Source organism: Lactuca saligna, chromosome 4 (assembly GCF_052625555.1).
Source record: "Lactuca saligna cultivar CGN05327 chromosome 4, ASM5262555v1, whole genome shotgun sequence".
NCBI classification, from domain to species: domain Eukaryota; kingdom Viridiplantae; phylum Streptophyta; class Magnoliopsida; order Asterales; family Asteraceae; genus Lactuca; species Lactuca saligna.
The window spans coordinates 20,295,566-20,319,832 of NC_136420.1; the positions used below are offsets into that span (position 1 = coordinate 20,295,566).

At 34.9% G+C, this 24,267-nt stretch overlaps 1 long non-coding RNA gene across 1 annotated transcript; it reads left to right on the top strand.

The window, feature by feature from the left end:
- Positions 1-12,284: 12,284 nt before the first annotated feature.
- LOC145038338 (uncharacterized) lies at positions 12,285-13,504 on the top strand. Its single transcript, XR_013679326.1, has 3 exons — positions 12,285-12,729; positions 13,122-13,205; positions 13,343-13,504. It is a non-coding gene; the product is annotated as an uncharacterized LOC145038338 (long non-coding RNA).
- Positions 13,505-24,267: the final 10,763 nt, after the last annotated feature.

Genomic DNA, 24,267 nt, shown 5'->3' on the forward strand with positions numbered 1-24,267 from the left:
AGCTTTTTTAATCTGAGAAGGTTTCAACCCTGCTTGACCAAATTGCACCATAATAGATTTACCTTCTATTGAACGGTGGAAATTGCTATGAGATTGATGCTTCATCACCTTTGTTGGTGTCATGGTCAATTCGTGATTATGTGTGTCATTAAATAAGTCCACCAACCATTTTTCCATCCTCCTGTCTTGTAATTCGAAGCTTTGCTTGACATTCGGTTCTAACATCTCTCCGAAGTTTTTTCTCATTTCCACTTGAATCATTTTTTTTCTACCCGTTTGAAACCCTCTTTGAAGCATACATAATACTTCCAATAAGGCTCATTTGTTTTTGTGCTTTTAACCGTGTCATCTTTACATATACCAAAACCATGTAAAAATGAATAATCGTTATAAAAGGTATATGCTTCGCCAGGCGTATCATAAACCTTTCCCAGTATCTTTTCAACATTATATTCGTCTTTGTCAAATTCAATGTTCACATCAAAATCGTTATGTTATTCAGATTCATATGTTGCTTCCATAAAATCATTCGTGTCAACATCTTTGGTTATATATGGTTCTATAGTTTGATTAGTTACTTCGATTTCACTAATTATGGCCTACACAAGACATCAATGCATGTTTCCAAACAAAAAATTAACATCAAATTGTTTTATATTCAATAAAATTGAAACATTATACGGAAAAAAACACAATAACAGTCAAGAATGGAAAAACTCTATCATAGTAATCTCCAAAAAAAAAAATAAAAAAAAAACTGAAAAATCATCTCAGTGTTCATGGATACTATATTTGGAGTTGCTGGAACAATTAGATTGCTTGCAGGTGATAATTGCTACGTATTATATAAGGGTTTGTTGGACATATACATTAAATACATGCATAGAACCATTGAAGAATTTTGATTTTCAGTTGTATTCAATTTAGAATTAATTCATATGCTTGGACACGTAAGTGCAACAGCAACAAGTAATCGATTCAATAAAATTGAATTCTGAATGACAAAAAACGATTTTATTGTAGCCGTATTAGATGATTTGTAGTATTTGAAGAAGGTGGATTTCTTGTTATATTCAATTCCAAATTAACGCACCTGCTTGGACATGTAAGTGCAATCGCAACAGAAAACTGATTCAATAAAATTGATTTCCTAATGACAAAAAATGATTTTACAGTAGCCTTATGCGATCGTCGATTATAGCTAGGTTAATTCCGATTTCTAATACCGATTTGTATGAGGTCGATTTTGATTTAGCTCGTATGCGATTGATCATGGAAGAAATTACGGTTCAAGGAATCATACTAAGGAAACTAACTTTTTAAGGAAATTGTTTTTTTTTTTTCCAGAAAATTAAATCTATTCAAAACTACGTAGTTTTGTGGTTAAGGGTACCTAGCCTTATATACCCTTGAGGGTATATTCACTTTTCCCATATATATATATATATATATATATATATATATATATATATATATATATATATATATATATATATATATATATACCCTTGAGGGTATATTCATTTTTCCCATATATATATATATATATATATATATATATATATATATATATATATATATATATATATAAACTAAAAATATCATTATAAATCAAACATTGGATATTTTATAACATCACGAATTAATACTTCGTCTAGAAAAAGCTATACCACAACAAATGTACAAAAATAGAACAATGGTTCGAATATTGGGCCTAGTACGTGCTATACATGCTTATTGGGCCTTCGTGATCCATTTGCATGTTTATTGGGCCCAATATATTCATTTCATGTCTATTGGGCCTTAGTGACTCTATTACATGCTCAATGGGCCTAATTTAGTTTTACATGTTATTGGGCCTTAGTGGCCCATTTATGTAACGACCCAATTTCAAGGTAAAATTTTCATTTTAGAATAAGCAAACATGATGTCATACGTTATGAAATCTAGTTATAATTGTTTCAAACATAAGTCAGATACAACTTTTATTCCAAACATCAGAGTGTCCCAAAAAGTATGTGAGAGAGTGCACGCCGCACCATCACGCCTTGCCCGTGGAATCTGAAGTACCTGAAACCATAAACAAACCTGTAAGCTCGAAGCTTAGTAAGTTCCCCAGAGCATACCCCACACACAAACCACATAACATGCTAGCTATAAAAGCTATATCTACCACATACACATATCAATCAGCTATAAAGCTACCTCTACTACATAACACATATCAATTAGCTATAAGGCTATCTCTACCATTATCCACAAGGTTATCTCTACCCTTAGCCATACAGGCTATCTCTACCATTAGCCATACAAGCTATTTCTACCATTAGCCATACAGGCTATCTCTACCGTTAGTTGTAAAAGTTATCTCTACCACATATCAATGCATAACAGTTCCATACACCTCTACACAACAAGTATACCAACTATCATAAAATGGGCCGACCTTGGTACCTTAGACCCATTAGTATGGTGAGAGAACTCACCTCGAATGCAAAAGCTTCCTGAAGTAATCCTTAGCTGTTTCCCTGACCACTTCCTGACCATCAATACCGAAACAATATACCCAATTAGCAACTGGGGCCCATTCTATAACCTTGAATCCATGCATGGGGGTAAAATGACCATTTTATCCCTAGCCCATTATGATCCAAAACTAAGGCCCAATCCTCTAAATAAAACCCAACACTAAGTAGGCTTTCCAAGCCCACTAGCGGTCCACCAATGGCCCAACTTGCTCAATTGGGCCCAATCACTTTAATGGGTCTTACCCTAAGCCCAAACATATTTCTAGCCCAAAACATCTAACTCCTGATGGCCCACTGAAGCCCAGAGACCCAAAGTCCATTGCTTGGCCCAACCCAAGGCCCAAAACTGATGAGTACACGGGGCGTACTCTTATGTATGCTAAGCGTACTGACTGGAAGTGGTGTCGCGACGCGTACTTGCATGTACGCCCAGCGTACTCCTCTGTTAAGCTACTTTTCCAATAAGTGCTTAATACTCGGGATTTCCAACATCAAACTTCATATCTAGGTCCATTAAGACGTCCTAAGGCATAAAGTTGGCAACTATATGCCTTTGCACGCTCCATATGCTCTGAAAAACCCATTAAGACCTTTCCAAGGGTCTTGATCCACGCACGAGGTTAGGATACTCATCAAGATTGCAGTTTTGTGAAGTGGATAGACCAGAGGACCTCATATCTACTCTCCCTAAGCTCTGGAGTTGCCCAAGTCCCAATAGATAGTCCAAAAGCTCATAAAAACACCAAACAAGCCCTAATCTAGATCTCAATCTATAAAATGACAATGTAGAGACTTTATACCTTCTGAGACTTACAAATGAGCTGGAGAACCTGGAACCAAAAGCCTTTCCTTGATCAATGAAACCCCAAGATGATCACTCTTCTTCAAGTTCACCAAAATGCACTCCAAGATGGCCTTACAAGCTTACACTCTCACTATAAGGGTTAGGGTTTCGAAGAGGGGTTTAAGGATGAGAAGGAGACTGACTCTAGAGGGTGTAATGTTCTTTATATAGCATCACATCCTAAAATTTAGGTTTTAGTGACTATGGGTGTACGTCTCTAATCATCCGTGACCATTTCTCCATCTACACCAAGCGTACCCCCAACTTACGCTAGGCGTACTCTCGAGCTGGCCACCTTGCATGCATGAGATCATCTTGTCACTAATTTCCATTAGGGGCTAAAATCGACAATAAATACTAAGTGTCATAACTCCTTTATTCCAGGTTTGTTTCCGACAAACTTTATATCTACGAGAAGGTGGCGGAAATCCCTACACCCCCTAGACACCTCCAAGCCTAAAACCTTTCGAATAAATCCTGGGACCCATAAAAGAGCGAATCTCCCCTACCCCCTGGTTTCCGAGGCCATGGCCGAGTAATTTCAAATAGGGCGTTACAATTTATATGCTAATTTAGCCTGGAGAGATTCATCATACGCATAATGGGCTTCAACGTGTCCACTTGCATACTATCAAGCCTAGAAATAACTTACATGTCTAATGGGCCATAACTATCCTTTTTCATGTTTGTTGGGCCGTGTCTTTTCACATTCAAGTATCATCAGGTTTTTATAAATCAAAATACGTTTAACATTAAACATGTTCATGTGACAATCATTGGGATCTAGTGAGAATTGTCGGTTGACACCATTGAGTGTTTGGACGTAGCCTGTAGTTATAATCAGAGTCTCCTGGAGGGAGAGCGAGAGTTTGTGTATAGATCTATACGGGGGTGACTCCCCCACACCTGAGTTGTTCGCTACAGTTAGACTAGGCCAGTCTAGGGTGACAAAATCTTGATCAAAACCGGTGTTGGAAAATTCCAAGACAGGCAAATTAGTCATTATTATGCATGGTTATAACGACTCATATAGAGATCCATTACCATCGATACATTACGTGAATCAAATTGTTTAAATCATAATAATACGAACATAGTTCATACGGTAATACAGGGACTACAACACTTTTATAAATAAGAAAATATCAGATTTTCTAAGGAAATACTATTATTCATTACCTTCTAATTGCAACTAATACAATACAGGAAATTTTTTGAATTGCTTACTCATACATGTTGTTACAATAGTAATCACACATACGTTTATATTGGGTCATTTCATCATTTTTATACAATTTACAGAAAATATCGGATTTTTTGGGTTATACAAACATTACAAAAATCTTTCAGTCAAACGTTCTTATGAACTCACTAACATTATATATGTTGACCATTTTCAAAATAACTTATATTCTCAGGAAATTGTTAAGCTGAAGAATCGTCGAGAGTATTTTGGGAATTTTATTAGTATGTGAACAATATCAGTTGTAATATGTAATGCATGGTGATGGTCATGTGATGTTTCATGTATATTCATTGTGATGATATTTCAATTGATAGTCACACGAGCCCTTGGACATTTCCGTCGTCTAGTACGAGGGTGTGCCATAAATCAATGAAGCGGGCTCTTCTTCTTTATTCGACAATCAAAGGAGCGAACGATTACGACAAACTGGAAACAGGAAATCGATGTCGAGTTCATCAAGCACCAGCATCAGAATGTGCTATTGTGAAGATAGGGATGGAATGTGGACATCATGGACTCGAAAGAATCCAGGTTAGAGGTTTTTTGATTGCCCAAATTACATGGTATAGAATCTTCAAATCTCACTCACATTCTTCTATTTCACTAAATTACCATTCTTCTATTTTAAAACATGCATCTTTCTATGTTATGTAGGATAAAGATAAGGACTTTGGGTATTTTCGTGGGATTGACCCACCACTATTGAATAAGTGGTATAAAGAAAGAATGTATGAATTAGGAGTTATTGCTAATGGGGGTGTAGTTATTCCTTTCAATAACCCTATTAATGAAGTTAAAATACTTGTTGATGGCCCTATAGCCCCTATGAATGTTGATGTCCCTATTGCCCCTGTGAATTCTCTTGAACCTAATAATCAAATTGCAATGTGTGAGAATACACATGTGCCTGGTAATGAATTTGGATTCTTCAAGTGGATGATGGTTTATTTCGTTTGTTTCATTGTAAGGATGATGTATGGTTAGTTTAGTGTAAGTTGTAGGGTATTATGGTATGGTAGGGATGATGTAATCTTTTGGTTTGTAATCATGATGTAATGGATAAATGTTCTTGTGGATCATGTAATGTTATGGTTAATGAAATGGCAATATGTTATTATGGTTTGCATAAATGGTGTACAATTGTCAAATATAACTATGAAGTTTGCACACTTGTGGCTAAAATAATTAAACAATAAACTCCAATATGTCATTACCAACCATGTTAAGGGCATTCACAATGTTTCAATGTGTTTACAAAAGATGTACAAAATATGGTTATCAGTAATTTAAAGGGATTCACAAAAGATGTACAAAAGTAGCATTCACAAAAGATGCACAAAAGTAGCATTCAAAAAAGATGTACCAAAATACCCTTACTACCCTTAACACCCTAACAACCTAATCCAACTCTAATGCTGAATTTGCAAAAGTCGCAACACATCCCATATTCTTCGGTTTAGTTTTAACAATCCTCTCAGAGGACCTTTTTTCTTTTCACAATCCTAAGGTGTACTAGTAATTCATGGGTGTCATTAATGCCTTCTTCTTCTTTTTCTTCTTCTTCTTCTTCTTCTTCTTCTCCTTCTTCTTCTTCTTATTTACTTTCTAGTTGTGTCTCAGGGATAATTTCTTCAGCCCCATCTTGTGTCTCAGTTTGAGGTGGATACTCCTCTTCCTGTAAAACATCAAGCAATTAATAACATAAATGAATGTTAACATTAAGATAATATAGATGGTTTACCATAGACATAGGAAGAACTTGTTCAATAGTGTCATTGTAATCATTTAGATGTTTCATATGTGAATATGTCAGACTAAGTGTATTTTTAATTTCTTCAATTGAATACCCTGATAATTTCAAATCTTGCATTGCCTTCCATAAATGGACTAAATATTTTTCAAGAATATTGTCATCCTCATTTTCAACTCCACCACCTTCAACTTCAGCAACTCCACCACCTTCAATTCCAACAGATGTCTTACTGACCCTACCACCTCTTTTACTACCTTTACCACCTGTGTTACCCAGTGCACCACCTCTCTTACTCCATGTACCACCTCTACTACCCCTTGCACCACCTCTACTACCTCTGACACCACCTCTTACACCACATCTAGTCTAATGACTGATATCAGGATCCAATCTTGGTCTACCCATTTTTTCTTGGGTTTGGGCTCTGGTGTGACCTTGGGATTCTTATAGGATGCCTTGTTATGACCCCTTTGAAGACAGTTTTTACACTAGACTGTCCTTCCTACTCCAATAACCTTCATCTTATTTTGGCGGTATTTATCTTGAGATTCAGTGACATGCCTCTTTCTTTTTAGAATTGGTCTTCCTAGCATTTGTTCTAGCTAAAGGGGGTAGAGGATTTATGTATGATGTTCTAGGCCATAAATTTCTACCATTCACAGGTAGTATATTGTTTGCATATATGGCCTTGAACTTGTCCACATTAAACCACTCACTTATGAATTGAACAGGATCTTGTCTAGTGAATAATATTGCACATTGTGCATGTACACATAGAATTCCTGAGATATCCCAAAGCCTACATCTGCACACTTTGCTTTGTAAGTCAACCACGTACCCTTCTAATCCATTCCTGGCTTCAACAATAGATGGTCCACTTAGATTCACATTCCAATTCCTACAATGACATTACTAAATGAAATCAGAACAATGAAATTAGAATAATACTGATAAAGAACAATAAAAATGCTAATACAAACCTCAAATCCTCTCCAAACTTGTTCATTTTCTTGATGGCAGTTGGACAAACCACTAATTCCCACTTTTCTGCCTTTTGTAACATATGGTAGAACCTATCCATCATGTGCAACCTAATTTCTTCAAGCATTGCTAGAAGGGGTTTCTTTCTAGCATCCAATATGATGGCGTTGAAGCACTCTGCAATGCCATTTTCAACTGTCTCACATGCTACATCAGTCCTAAAAAATGCCATGCACCATGTGTGAGGATGTCTTGCAAGAAAATGTTCATAAGCATTGGGATTAACCTCTTTTATACCATCCAATTTCCTCAGAAATTCTCTCTACAGTTGAAAAGGAAGCTGCCCAGAACATATTCTTGAACTCCACTCCAGAATAGGTCTTCTTAAAGTTAGCATATATGTGTCTTGCACACTGTCTATGCTCCACATTTGATAGTACTTCCGTGATTGCTTCATGCAATCCCTACAATGCAATGAATACATAAACATATAAGATGATGGTAAGGAAAAATCATAAATATGCTAAGAAATTACAAACCTTATGTTGATCAGAAATTACAATAAACCCTCCTCCATCTAGCAGATTAAGATCCTCTATGAGCAGTTCTAAAAACTATTTCCAATTAGCTTTGTTTTCAATGTCAACAACTGCCCAAGCAATTGGATAAACTTGGTTGTTTGCATCCCTCCCTATTGTTGTGAGTAATTGTCCTTTACATGTCCCTTTCAAGAAAGATCCATCTAGACCAATTACCTTACGACACCCTATTTTCCAACCTTCCCTGATTGTTTTAAAACACAAATACATCCTGTGAAAGTATGTTGTTTGATCTGGATTTACAGTGATACCCACTTGGACAGTGCTACCAGGATTTGACCTTAGTAACTCATGACAATAGTCCCACACCCTAGCATAATGTTTTGTGAGTTTACTATCTATAATGGTCATTGCTCTACACCTTGTTCTGTAAGCCTTAGACCAAGACACACCACAAAGAAATTTGGTCCTAATTATTGATTGCATCTCCTTACACTTTAAGTTAGGTTTCATTATCAACTTCCTTCAAAAATTGTCTTGCTAGTCATCGGGACTCAGTTAATTTTAAATATTGAAATTTCTAACACATTTGTGCTCATTGACTAAGGTTTTAATCTGAAAAGACCGTTCTTGAGTTATCCAGGAAGCATGAACTCTGAATGGACAGGGTTGAGACTTTATCTTAGAACCACATTTGGCAGTTAATCTCACAGCATCAAACTTCACAAATTTAATGTTATACCCTGACTTAATAGCATAATTAGTGAGACATTGTTGCAACTGATGTGGTGATTCATACCTTTCATTAAGAAGGGGATTCATCTTATTCCACTTAACTGATGGGTCATGAATGGGGAAGCCTGCACCAACCGCATCTCCCAAATCAAGATCATTAGCCCCTGTTGTGTCATCGATTTCCTCTTTTGAACCAAACCCTTCTTCATCTTCATCAACTAAGTCATTGTCTTCATCAGCTTCATTATCTTCATAATCGGAACTGAAGTTAAGGAAAGCATCCTTGCATCTCTCTTTACCATGTGTCTTGAAATCATATTCTTCCATTTCCACATCTATGTGCTCAGTACCGAGCACCTCCTCATCATCTTCGTATTCTTCAGAGTCGTATTCTTCAGACGGCTCATGGTGAACATCCTCTAATTTGACAGCCATTGGGTTTTACATTCATTTCTCTCAGTAAAATCCTACTTCCTTCATGTTTCACTCTGTAAAAACCCTAACTTTTTCTCTCAATTGATTTACCATATGTCGAATGAAGTGGAAATGGAAGGGTAAGGCTCTCTTGTACATGTAAGGTGCCACATGCACATAGTACCGGTGGGATACCGACTAACCTATTAAATATCCCGTCTTGATTACGTTTACCGGTATTTATGACTAAATTGTAATATATATATATATATATATATATATATATATATATATATATATATATATATATATATATATATATAGGAGCTAAATCGATTATACGGGCAATTCATAGGGACTTTATTGTAGTTTTCCCTAAAGTAACATATATATATATATATATATATATATATATATATATATATATATATATATATATATATGTAACAACCAAAATTTTCAACAAAATTTAACTTTACAAAAACAACCCATTTTAATCATGTTAATACAAAAAGGTTTGCAATACATTTATTGTCAGAGTATTCCCAGGTCCATATCATAAAACATAAACACGAGGAGTGGTAAGATCACGCCTTTGCCTTGCCATGGTCTCCTGAAAAACATTAAACCACAACTGTAAGCCTGAAAGCTTAGTGAGATACCCCCAAAATACCAACCACATATACCACATACATAACATGCTATATCATATCGAATCACATAACAACCATGCATATCGGGTCTTCTGTGTGACTGGTCTGCCGTGTCGGGCCTTCAGTCCACCTGGTCCACCCTCTGAGTCTAGTCATGTCCCTCGAGTCTGCAGTATGGTTGGTCCGCCCGCACCGGGCCTTCAACCCACCTGGTCCACTCTCTGAGTCTACAGTATGACTGGTCCGCCCGCATCGGGCCTTCAGTCGGCCTGGTCCACTCTCCGAGCCTTGGTACGTCTGGTCCACCCTTGTGGGGCCTACAGCCTATCCGGACCGCTCGCTGGGCCTTTGGAATATCCGGTCCGCCCTGGGTATTTTGGCCTACAGCACAAAGCAGGACCCGTCTCAACCCAACCCCAGTCAACCAACTATGTGCACATAAACATATAATCATATAACAATTAATCATCAATCAACCAATCTAGCAGATCACATAACATTACATCATCCTAACCAGGATACCGACCTAACCGGTCACTAGCATAACATCACCCTATATACCAGGACACCGACCTTAACCATGTCTCTAACGAATACCATCCTAACTACCAGGATGCAAACATAGCAAAACAGCAATATAACAACAATACCCGGATTACAATCCGATAAAGGGTCGGCCTTGGTGCCTTAGACCCTGTTGATATAGTGAGGATAACTCACCTCGCAACTGCTGACTGAAAAGATAGATCACGCTGCTCCAACCTCCAACACGAACTCCACCACTGATAATACCAAAAGACTGAACTCAATAAATACCAATAATTACCAAAATACCCCTGGAAGTCAACTGGTCAACTCTTGGTCAAAGTCAAAGTCAAAGTCAACCTTCTGGCTGACTCTACTCGCCGAGTCCCCCAATACTGAAAAGGACCCCCTTCCAACTCACTGAGTCATCCCTTGACTCATCGATTCTTAGCTTAACCAGGAAAGGCTAAGACCTCAAGAACAGACTCGTCGAGTCCATGAACAGACTCGCCGAGTCCAAGGCTATCTTCAACCAACTCGCCGAGTTGTTCTTCAAACTCGTCGAGTTCCTGCCCGCCTTCAAGCAACTCGCCGAGTACATCCTTGTGACTCGCTGAGTACCACTTGTTCTTAACCCATACAGAAGCCTTCCAGGCCATGTAATTGATCCAAAACGTAGATCTACCCTTCTACACCCATTCCATCACGTAAAGTGGCAAACTTTACATGAATCCAAAGAGATCTAGGCATTTTACACTCTAGGGCTAGGGTTTGGGACAAGATGGTTTCACCAATCATTCAATAACAGAGACTTTAATGCACTCTAGACCTCCTCCACTTCAGATCTGAGGTAGCAACCTCAGATCTATCCCTCAAACTCAAGATACCACAAGCTAAGCTTCCCACACAACCCAAAAATGATGAATCTAGAAGAATACAACCCAAGAACGACATATTACCTCAAAATGAAGCCACCAACAGCAAGGAATCCGAATCTAAGCAAAGCCCCTGCTCCAAGCCTCCTAACTCTCCAAGATCTTCCTCCAACTTTCTTTCAAATGATCAAAATGCTCTCAAAACCCTCACAAACACATATCTAGGGTTTTTGGACTTCAAGGGAGAGCAAAGAGGCTGGGGAGAGGGTATAATGTCCTTTATATAGGGCTCATCCCCCGAATTTAGGGTTTTCTTCACACAGCGCCTACTCGCCGAGTCCAGCCTTGGACTCGCCGAGTTGGCCACTTAACACGCGACCTGAGTCACGACCCTACTCGCCGAGTCCTCCCATGGACTCGCCGAGTTGCCCTTCAGATTTACACTTTGAACCCCGAACTTAAACTCCTGGACTCGGGATGTTACTATATATATATATATATATATATATATATATATATATATATATATATATATATATATATATATATATATATATATATATGGAAAAGTTCAATAGAGAACCATAATTATTAGTTCTTTAAAGAACCAAATATTTATTTCAAGTTCTAGAGCTTATTCTTTATCGAAAAAAAAAAACTAAAAATATCTAAATTCATAACTTAACATTGTGAATGTTAAACATATTTTTCAGATTCACCTTAGGAATTTAGATTCACATTGTGAATTTGACGAAAAAAATTATCGAATTTGATATCATTGGAAAAAGGATAAAAACTTAAGAATTTATGTATTTTTTTTTGATAAAAAATAAGTTCTAAAAATTGAAAAAAAGATTGGTTCATTGATTAATTATGGTTCGTTATTGAACCCCACCCTATATATATATATATATATATATATATATATATATATATATATCTAGAGAGAAAGAGAGAGGGAGAGAGAGAGAGAGATAGGTTCAGGTATTCAAAGTAATTATTGTGTGGTTGTAGGATTTAATATCAACCAATCATTCTTAAAAAGGTATTAATATAATCTTACCTATTATTTAATTTTGGTAACTAAATAAGTGTTTAATTAATACTTAATCTTTTTCAACCTTGCCCTAGCATTGAGCGTACCCTTTAATATTTGGCAAAAGAAACCATCAGCCATGTTCCACCAGCCCCCACCGCCGTCTCCCCCTTTTGTTCAGCAATTGTACACAGTGAGGAATCTTTCGGCAATGGCAGCAATCGGTGAAGGAAACATCCCGTCCGACACATGAGACGCTCGTTTCTGCACGTCGTTGGCAGAGAGGCAGTCCGATGGTGAAGATCACAAGGTCGAAGGCAAGACAGGAGGCGATAGAGGAGGCGACATAAGGGGTGTAAAGGGTCGCATTTGTTCGATCAATTCGCGAGGAGGTTGTCTCCGAAATTGTCGAGGCCGAAGCAGTGAAGGTGGGAAGAATCCGTAAAGCCCTCTTCTTGCTCTAATGGTGATATGCGAAGGGCGAAAAGAAAGCAACGACCTTGTGGACTGATGATTCAATGCTGCCTAAGAGATTACGGAGAAGAGGTGTTCAGTGGTAGGGGATTTTAGGTAGTGATTCTTCCACAAGAATTGAACGAGGTCAACACATGTAACCTTCTTGCTCTTTTATTATTATTATTATTATTATCATCATCATCATCATCATCATCATCATCATCATTATTATTATTTTGTGATTTGGAATCCCCATTATGATGATGGAACAAGCAAAAGGGTCGATCAAGGGGGTGTTTGTTTGATTTTGATTTTGTTTTTCTTTTCTATGTTTTGACAAAAAATCACTGGAGTGTTGATGGGTTTTGGGTTTGATTGTTCTTGATAAAAATGGATAAAATGGATTTCTAGGGTTAATGTTTTATAGGAAATTGTTTGTTTTGCTTGACAGAATTCAATGTGGTGTTTGTTGCTTGAAATCATCATGGAAAGAAGATGAAGCAATAACAATGAGTGGTTGTATTTCTCTTTTGCAGGTATACCTGAAATCAAGAACAAGAACGAGAATGCTCTTGTTTTCTAGGCTGGGAACGAAATGAGAGATATCGAAGCAAAACATGGTACATATGAATCTTACAACATTCTACTGGAATGGAATCTTGAATTCCGATTCTGTCATAATAGAATCTTGAATTCCAAGTTTTTATTTGCTAATGTATTATTGGATTCTAAACTACAATTGAATTTGTTTTCACAGAAGTTGATGCTTGAAGAACGGACCACAAAATTGAAAGTGATTATTAGCAACATTATTCTTTTAGAATGTATTAGTGTCTTTGTTAGATTTAGATGTTTTTTCTGATTTGAAAGTTTTTTTAGTTTTAATTTTTAAAAATAAATGTACTGCTTAGCAATTACTACCCGTATTCTATAAAATTAAAAATTAATGTAATTTTTGGTTTTATTCTTTAATTGATGGTTCAAGAATTTTTTATTCTACAAGATGGTTTTAAAGTCATGATCAAAAAATAGGTTCAAGAATTTTTTTTGAATATATTTATAAACATATTCTGTTAGAATGTCCGAATTAAAAGAATTATAATTCGTAAAATTTGATTTATAAAATTAATAGAATCTAAGATCCCTTAAAATATGCAATTTTCCTTCATTAAATCTATATTAATTGATTAAAATACCCTTGTAATTAAATTAGATGTATTTTTCAATTATATTTAATTCAATAATATGTATTAACTAATTTCTTAAAATAAATAAAATGATTGGCCCACAGTTATTCCTACATCCACACAATAATCAGTTATAATAGAATTACCTAAGCCTATATATATATATATATATATATATATATATATATATATATATATATATATATATATATATATATATATATATATATATATATATATATATATATATAGACATATGTTCATGTGAGACGACCTAATTTTATGAGACCGTGAGAAGCAATCATAACCACTTATTTAGTAGATAAAAAAACATTTTTAAAATGCAAAATAACTGAACATTTTTAAAAAATTTCAAATATTATTTTCAAAATTTATATTTTCCAAAAAAAAAATTAAAATACATTTTTTTACATATTCTATTAGAATTTAGAATATATTCTACATATCTGATAAAATCTAGTAGAATATTGTAACATTATAAAAATCACATTAAGATATTTACAATGTAATATTCTATGATAACATTTTATGTATTTAAAAAACGGTATTTATTTATTTATTTATTTTAAGTAATTAAAGTTCCGAAAATAATAATTTTTTTTTTTTTTTTTGGAATTTTTCTTTTGTTTTTGCATTTTAAAATTATTTTTAGATTTGGTATCACGGTTTCACAAAATTAGCATGGTTTCAAATGAAACTCAACATATATATATATATATATATATATATATATATATATATATATATATATATATATATATATATATATATATATATATATATATATCCTCCTACTTTTATTCTTACAAATCCATCTACCCAATTAAATTATAACATATGTTATTATTTAATTAAGTGTGTTATTAAATGATAACATATGTTAAGTGTATAGTTATACATTATTAAATGTGATACATATTATTATTTAATTGAATATAATAATTTGTAGAAATAAAATGTAGGAAAATATATATATTTCTCTCTCTCTCTATATATATATATATATATATATATATATATATATATATATATATATATATATATATATATATATATATATATATATATATATATATATATATATATATATATATATAAAAGAAAAGTAGCATAAACAAAGAAGAAAACAAGGAATCAAATATCAATGGGAAGATAGCACTGACCACCTCTGATACGGTTAATGAAATGGCTTTTAGCGTGAACCGGCATTGAAAACCGGACCATAGGTTTGTTGTCTCATTAAAACATTTTTTTTAAAGCTACATAAATAAATCATGGTGATTTAATTGTTTTTTTATGTTATAAAAATAAAAAATAATTAAACTAATCAAAATCATTAATTATCTATTTATTTTTAGCGTAAAATTAGAAGTTATCCATTTTTAAAACCATAGGTTTTTTATTTCAGTTATTCTTTCAGGTTGAAATCTACTCTTTCAATTTTAGTATAAAACTAAGTATAAACTATAGTGCTAATCAAGAATATGTTAAAATTACAGCATGACGTACCTATTTGTTATTTGAAGGCTCCATTGAGGGGCAAAAGAATCGCTTGAAAAAGGTTGACAAAATGATCTAGGGTGTTTGGGATTGCTTTTAAACATTAAAAGTCTTTTTTAAAGAATGATTTTTTGTAAAAGAACTTTTAGTAAAGAAGCTATTTAAAAAGTGTTTGGATAACAAAAGAACTTTTAGCTTGACTTTTACATGTAAAATCACAAAAAGTTATAAAAAATCAGGTTTTTGTGATTTTTTAAAACCTCTCATTTTACTCTATACAAAAAGTCATTTTAAAAAGAGTTTTTCTATTATCTAAACATCTTTTTAACTTTTTGAAAAAGATAAAGTCAAAAATTATTCTAAAAGCAATCTCAAACACCCCTAAACTAAAACCAACACTTTATATACTATATGCTGAAGGTTCGGAAAGAGTAAACGATCCTCGAAACAATAACTCAAAAAAGTAGTCAATTTTTTTTGTTTTGGCTGCAGTCAACCACTTTTAACCATAGGTTTCTCTAAGAAAACTACGATTTCAATGGCTAATATGAGCTAATTCGTATTTCTTTGCTAAAAACAGATAAGAAAATACTATTTTTGTCTAGTTTGATATTTTTCTCTAAAAAAAATTCGTCGCTTATATGGTTATAATTTCTATAATTATATGTGAACACCATTGTGATGGGTTGTAGTCTGTAGCTATTGTGGTGATTAGTGGTGTAGACAATAAACCACACGATTCTGATTTTAAATAGTGTTTGGAAACATTGGGTTTTGTTAACACTTCTATATAAAAAGGGTTGTTTTGAAAAGTTTAAATTTTATGGATGTTACAAGTTGTTCCGAAGGCATTGATCTTACCCATGAAATCCAAATATGTATTTAGGCTAACCACAATTACGCATATGTGAGAAAGAAAATAGATGTACAAGCTCCAATTTGCTAAAACCCTCCAAAATTTTCATTGATTTTAAATAATATCATATAGTTCATGGCTCCGTTTCTGAATCAAATAATTTACAAAAAAACATCAGTAACAAATGCAGTGGTTGAGGCTCGAGTTGGACTCGACTCCCTTAAACAGATTCATCGTTTTTTTCGCAGGGTAAAACAACCAAAATAGTGTGTACTTCTGGATATGGCTACTTTCCTGAAAGAGTAACTGGAAATAGTTGAAGAGAAAATCAGGAAGAAGATGAGTATTTTCATGTGTGTCGAATGAGGTAGTGGCAGTATGCTTATATATTGGTTTATGTAACAGCAAGAAATCAATTTGTCATTAAGGAACAATTTCTATGAATTTAAACTACAGAATCCAAGATTCGCACCCTCTCTGCGCACGGGTATGAGTTAGAGTAATACCATAGACACAAGCTTGTAAGCCTATAATATATTCAATCTTATAAACTCATTTGAGTATGGTCTTCCTAGCAATCTGGTACTTATTCCCCTACCCACCTTTCTTGGTAACTTCTATTCTTAAATACCCAACTTTGAGTATCAATATCTCTTTCACATAAACTTCATTTTAGACAAACGATATATAGTTTCGAAGCTCTCACGGAGAAGAAGATGAACCCACTTAGAGTTTATTATATATACAACATATGTGTGTGTATATATATGTATATATATATATATATATATATGTATATATGTGTATATATATATATATATATCCAAAGTAGGTAATATTGGGTTTTAAGCACTATATCATCCCTATGTGTACAGGATCCAACAAACCTTCACCCCTAGTACAGGTACCAGTGAAGGGTGATTTTGTCATTTTTCCAAGTGAACAAGATTCACAACTATCATCCAACTTTAGGTCAAATGACTCCAAGACTCCATCCTTTTAGAGTTGGCCTCTGCGTTTCTTGCTCACATGTCCAAGACGACAATACCATAATGATGCTTTATCCAAGTTAGTGGAAGAATCAATACACAATACATTATTACCAAGGTTATCAACAATCGACAGAGTTTCATATACACCATCACAAGGTAATGCTTTAAAATAAAGAATATTATTAAAGAAAGCATTAATACCACCACATTCATTATAAATGAAAAAGTAAATCCTTGTTTGTACAAACCATGATTGGAAATAATATTTCTCGCTATTTCAGACAAGTAACAAGATTTATTCAAATTTAATGTTAACCCACTACCTAGCAACAAAGAATAAACTCCAATCTTGGTGACAGGTGAAGCTTTCCTATTCCCCATGATTAAGTTTATCTTTTCATGCTCCACATTCTCACTTCTTCTTAGTCCCTGCAAATCAGAACATATGTGAATGCCACAACCTGTATCAAGGACCCAAGAATTAGAATAGGGTGAGTTATTAGACAATATAGTGTAAGTACCTGCATGGTTAGGTTTTACTTTCCCATCCTTAACATCTTCCAAGTACTTTGGGCAGTTTCGCTTCCAGTGCGGCTTTTCATGGCAATAGAAGCATTCGGCCTCTTTAGGGTTGGCAGAAGGAGTGACAGAACCACCTTTGGTTCTACTTGAAGAGGAGCCATCAAGAGACTTTCCCTTGTTACCCTTCGAAGGGCTCTTCCTCTTCTTCCCTTTACCTTGTCTGATAGCCAGAACAGGGGTGACGGTAGGAGTAGGAGTGGTAACAACTGATTTACCTTTAAGACCGGTTTCGGCGGTCTTCAAAAGTCCTTTAAGTTTGTTGAGTGTGACCTCCTTCTTGTTCATATGATAGGTCATTCAGAATTGATCATAACAAGAAGGTAAGGAGTGCAAAATGATGTCAATTGCCAACTCCTTGGGGACGTTCACCTTCAATTTCAACAAACGGTCCACATACCTTTGCATTTTCTGTAAGTGGCTCGTGATGGATTCACCATCCTTCATTCGGGTTGTTATCGTGGAAGAGATGATATCATTGATGGGTTTTGATCATAAGAACATCCTATGTGCTCATACAAACCCTAATGCTTGGATCTAGGTTTCTCTATTGTACATGCAATTCATCCAAGACTATAAACCCTAGATCTAGCATATGATAATCAATACAACATATAATTAGGGTTTAGATCATACCTTGATTGTTATGTAGCAATAACAATCTTAAATCCTCCTTGTAATGACTTTAGAAATCTTAGAGTCACAAATGTCACTCCTCTAATGGTTCACAAACACCAAGAGCAAGAGGATGAAGAACAAGGAGAGTGGAAGCTGCCCAAAATCGTCAAAAACCCTAGAAGATCTCATCACCACGTTTTTGGGGCTTAAGGGTGCTATTTATACATGTAGGCTATTAGGGTTTTAAACTAGGAAACCCTAATTTGATTGCTTAAGCCCTAAGCAGCCCATGGATTCCTTTCTTAAAGGCCTTTGACGATTTCTAATGGGTTTCCCCATAGAATTCGTCCAACCTTATATAATAAGGTAATCCATAGCCCAATTGCAATTATCTTATAATTACAATTCCAGTCCCTTAAGTTTAATTAATCTCTTTTAGTCAAAAACTTAATTCTTATTAATTCTTGACTAATATTAATTAAACAATATGATTTCTCCTTTTATATATTATTCCCATAATATATTAATAAATCATATTTAATCCTTTCTCTCCATAATTCATCCTATCAAGTTGCTTTGGTGAAGGCAACCCAAAAGGACCATGCACCATTGGGTCAAGTACATACCAAAATAGTTATGGACTTAGACACTAATCCAACAGTCTCCCACTTGGATAAGTCTAATAACTATTCTGCGTATGACTTCAGATCCTGATCTGCAATCGTAGCTTTCCAAAGCCGTTGTCAACTCTGATCCTATCAGATACGCGTGTCCTTTAGATAAGGGATCATATATTCCTCCATTCTAGATATCGTATAAGACATGTCTTCAAGGTTTTCCATCTCGTTCCTTGGCTCGTTTCCAGGTTCACTCGTATATAATTCAAATTCGGGCTCGGTATCGTATTTGGATTCGGTTTGGACAGGTATTTGATCTAAGTTTTTAACCTTGCTTTTGTTCTTTGAAGATGAACTCGACTCTTTTGTTTTCTTTCCCGACTTCTTTGAGAACACCAACTTGAATTCTTGTAAATGTGTCTTCTTTGGTGTTTGATTTTCGTTCACGTTCTTATCCTTCTTTTTGTTAAGGGATGACTCTGGATCTTCAAGTGGTTGTACCAAAATTGTGTTTGAGCCTCTGGTCATGAAATCCTACAAAATAAACAAAAATAAAAACGTAAAATTGAACAAAAACTAAAATAAAAGAAAAACAAAGAAAACGAAGAGCTACTGAATTCACGACGTGAGCTTAAGCCTCACGTCGTGACTCAGGTACTAGAACAAGAACTAAAGCTGGAAAATTAACTTTTTGCAGGTTCTACCCCACAAAAAGGATCGATCAATCTAAAGCAAATAAATTAAAAAAAAATCAACTAAGTTGTTCCCCGGTAATGGCGCAAAAAACTTGATGCATACAATAAGCTACACCTAATTTTGTATTTATAACCTAACTAACTCAATTAACTAAATTGCACCTAGGCAGTGTACCTAGTCAAATTGTAGAATAGTTTGGGTAAGTCGGGTGTCGATCATAGGGAATGATTTTGACTAATTTATTTATCTACTACTAAATTAACCTAATTATTAACAAAGAAAATGTTTTTATCTAATTTTTCAAGTTTAGATGAACTTAATTCTTTAACACAAACTCAGTTAATAAACAAAACACCTCTGTTAGTTCGAATCCACTTTCATTCAATGGTTATACATTAGCTATGGCAATTACTGTTGGTTACCAATTAAGAAAGTATTAGCAATTTAGTTCTAAATCTACTAACATTACTCAATTCATGTAAATCTATGTATGGTCACACAATAGTTAACACAAAATCAATTATTAAATGAAATTGGAGCTATGCAATATTGATTTGATAAACACACATTATCGTCATAATCATGAATTCTCTAGCACAACTTAATTTGAATAATTTAATTGCTTAACTAAGATGGTTTGATCTTAGCTCTAATAAACTAGTGTTTACTGAATTATTAGGTATTCAAATTTATGCAGATTTGTATTCACTAACTACACAGAACAAGAATTTTAAGAAATCAATTATCGAACAAACATACTAGGTAAAATCAATCCAACACAAGCATATTACCAACAAGTAAAGTCAAATATAATGCATTAAAACCGTGAGTTCTAGCTTCATCTAGCTAACAGAAGCAACTAGATTTAGCTAGACATTCTAACAACTAAACAAACAAAATCCATAATCAAAGACATGTTTAAATGTACCAATCTATAACTCAAATTATGAACTTCTTCCTCCTTGGTGTTGAAAACCAATTCCAAACCCTTCCTTCTTCTGAAACTCGTCTCCAAGAATCCTCCAAGGCATCCAAAAGTCTTTCAAATTGTAATGATCAAGTGTTTATATAATTTTCCCAAAAGTCGTGATTCACATCGTGACAGGATGCTTCACGCCGTGATTTAAGAGATATCCTTATTGGGCACAGATTCTTACTTCGCATGTATTTATCTTCTGGAAGATTTAAGGTCACGTCGTAATCATGTGGTTCATGTCGTGATTAGAGTTAAATCCGTGGATTTCTTATTCTTTCATTCTCTAAGTCTCCAAAGTTCCATGTTTTGTCATTTTTTATCCCTTTCTTCAAAAATACTTCTAGTTGGCTGCAAAATTATATTTTAAGTTTATAAGTACCAATATTCTATGCAAATAACCAAATTATTAGTAAAAATGTAAATCAATATTGCCTAACAATATGTATAAATATGGAAATATTAGTAACATGCGACACTTTCCTATTCCCCATGATCAGGTTCATCTACCCGTGCTTCACATCCCTACTTCTTTTTAGACCCTGCGAATCAGAACAAATGTGAAAACCACATCTTGTATCAATGACCCAAGAACTAGTATGTGATGAGTTATTAGAATGAATAGTATAAATACCTATGAAGGTGAGCTTTATCTTCCCATCCATAATGTCCTGCAAGTATTTGGGGCAGCTTCGCTTTTGGTGCCCTTTGTCATGATAGTAGAAACACTCTATTTCTTTTGGATTGGAAGAGGAAGCAACAAAACCACCTTTGGACCCACTAGAAGAGGCTCCATCACGATACTTTCCATTGTGATTCTTTGTAGGAGATTTCCCTTTCTTCCCTTTACCATATCCAATTGTCAGGACTGGGGCATCAACAATATGAGTAGGTACAACAAATTTTCCTTTCAAACTACTTTCAATAGTTCTGAGAAGGCCTTGAAACTTGCTTATAGTGACTTCCTCCTTGTTCATATGATAAGTCATTCTAAATTGATCATAACAAGGAGGCAGAGAGTGTAGGATAATGTCAATAGCAAACTCTTCATCGAAAGTTACATTCAACTTTAGCAAGCGGTCCACAAACCTTTGCATTTTTTGTAAGTGGGCCGTGATGGACCCTCCATCCTTCATTTTTGTTGTTATCATGGAGGAAATGATTTCATACCTTTCCTGTCGAGCACTTTGATGGTACCTTTTTATCAAGTCTTAGCGTATCTCGAAAGGATAGTAGTCCTCATAGGACTTATGGAGTTCAGCTGTCATAGTGGCATGCATGACGCACGATACCTTTAACGCATCCTTCTAATGAGCCCTAAATTCAACAATTTCTTCAGAAGTAGCAGTCGCTTCATCAACCTGCTTCAGCGCTTTATCGAGGACATATTCTTTATGCTCATAACGAGTGACCATCCAAATGTTTTGAATCCAGTCATTGAAATTCGACCTATCGAAATCACCCTCCTACATAAGTTCATGAGGGAGAAAGAGTCGGAATGGTTGGAGCCAGCAACGTTTGGGGTAGACATCTAAAAAGAAAGACAAAGTTTAGATTAGATAAGAATCCTTAATATAATACCGAAATGAAATATTAAGGCTAGGACCCAACACAATATTTCACAATTCGGAAGTGGGATGTCGTAATCCAATTGCAAAATATTTGAAGGTAGGTAAATGACGATTTGCCAATTTCCACCATGAAAAAGAAAATAAAGGATTAAGTTTTAAATGAATTGAAATTCCTGAATTCTTTTGAGATTCATTGAACTTTTCAATGGCATGTTTAAATCTCGATTATGCCCTTTAATTTTGTGACAGGGATACTGAGGATCACAAAGAATGTGTGAATAACCAAGCAAATTTGATTGGTACTCCCGATGTCATTTATCAGCTAATCAATGTGTAACGCCCGGGTTTCGGGGCTAAGCATTTTTAGACGATGTAATAGTCTAGGTCAACTATTGTAACTCTTTTTGATGTAATAAAGATGAAATGTTTTAATTCTATGTGAATTATGTGTATTTGTGTGCTTATTACTTTATTATAAATATATATTTAATAAAGAATAAAAATAAGTGTCAAAATTAAAGTGTGATATAAGTCCGATATCTTTACATAAAGTCGTAGTGGTCGAAACAAGGATTTCGGGGATATAAAGAACGCCAAAATCCGAGTTATAACGAAGAAGTTATGGCCCGCCGAAGTTTTACGGCAAAACCGGCAAGGCACCGGGAGACGTAAATAGTGAATTTAAGATGGAGGACTTTTTAGCCTTAGTGATCTAAATGAAAGTCGTAGAATATGTTAAACCGAGAAAATCCATAAAAACAACGCCCAAGTCTGACTTCATATGAAAAAGTTATGATTTTTCTAAGATTCGGCTTAGCAGTGCACGACCCGAAACTCGAATTTTAGTTCGAGCGGTTTTTGGCTTACGCGACCTAAATGAGAGTTGAATATACCATTAATAGGAACTTAACGGTAAAAAGAAAGACGAAAACAGAGTCCGTATGAAGGAGTTACGAATTCTTCGCGGTCATTTAACAATATAAACGCCTCCTACGGTTAAATTTGAGATCGGTCGAGAATTAGCCGACGGAGTCCAAATGAAAGTTGTAGATCTTGATTTTACCTACGCGTTGAAAAAAGAACGCCAAAAACGGAGCTCGTATGCAAAAGTTCTGATTTTTCTAAGTTTGAAGGCTGATACGCAATAGGGGTGACGTGGCACCACCAGAATTGGACATGTGGCACCACCAGAAGGCCACCACATGCACCAATTTGGCGAGTAGGTCCCCCTACTCGGCGAGTCCATCAGATATTTTCACTATAAATAGAGGTTTCGGGTCTAGCCTCTTCTTCACACCTCCCAAACCTTCTTTCTCTCTCTCTACACACACACATACTCTCTCTCTCTCTCTCTCTTTAAGCCTCCTTAAGCCCCCTCAAACCTAGGTAAACCACCTAGCACCTGAAGGAAGACCCGAGGCTCCCGAATCCCTGAGAAACGAGCCTTTTGGCTCGGAAACGCTGCTCCAGCGAAGCCCGGTTTTGAGAAAAAACCCCGTTGTAAGTGAGCTACGCCTAACGTATCTTTAGTATAGCTTATGTTTTAATATAGTAACATTATTAGGACCTTAAAATAATTATTTGGGCTATTATTATAAGTTATATAGAGTGTTGTTTAACGCTTATATAATAATAATAATAATAGTTAGACTATTAATTAGTCACGGTTGATGTTAGACTAAACCCTAGTGGTATTGATACTAGGTTTTATCGAAGGAAAATTGTTTTGAAAGTATCGAAGCGTTGTCCGAGTGCAGAATCACCACCTTTTCAAGTGAGTGCATAGTTACTTTCAGCTTACACATAGATATGAAGTATTTTATATAAATTACGTGTTGTGTGTGCATATTATCTGTATACTTGTTATCTATGCTGGATGAACAATTTTATACATGTTTTAAATGATTTAAACTATATAAGTATTTTATATCTACAAAATATGTTGGGTAAAACATGGGTAGATGTAATAGTTGCTGTGTGACAAAATAAAATAATGAGATGCCTCGTTATAGATGCTATTGATGATCCAGTCATCTAGCGGAGTATAGATGACGACCACAGACTATTCTAGA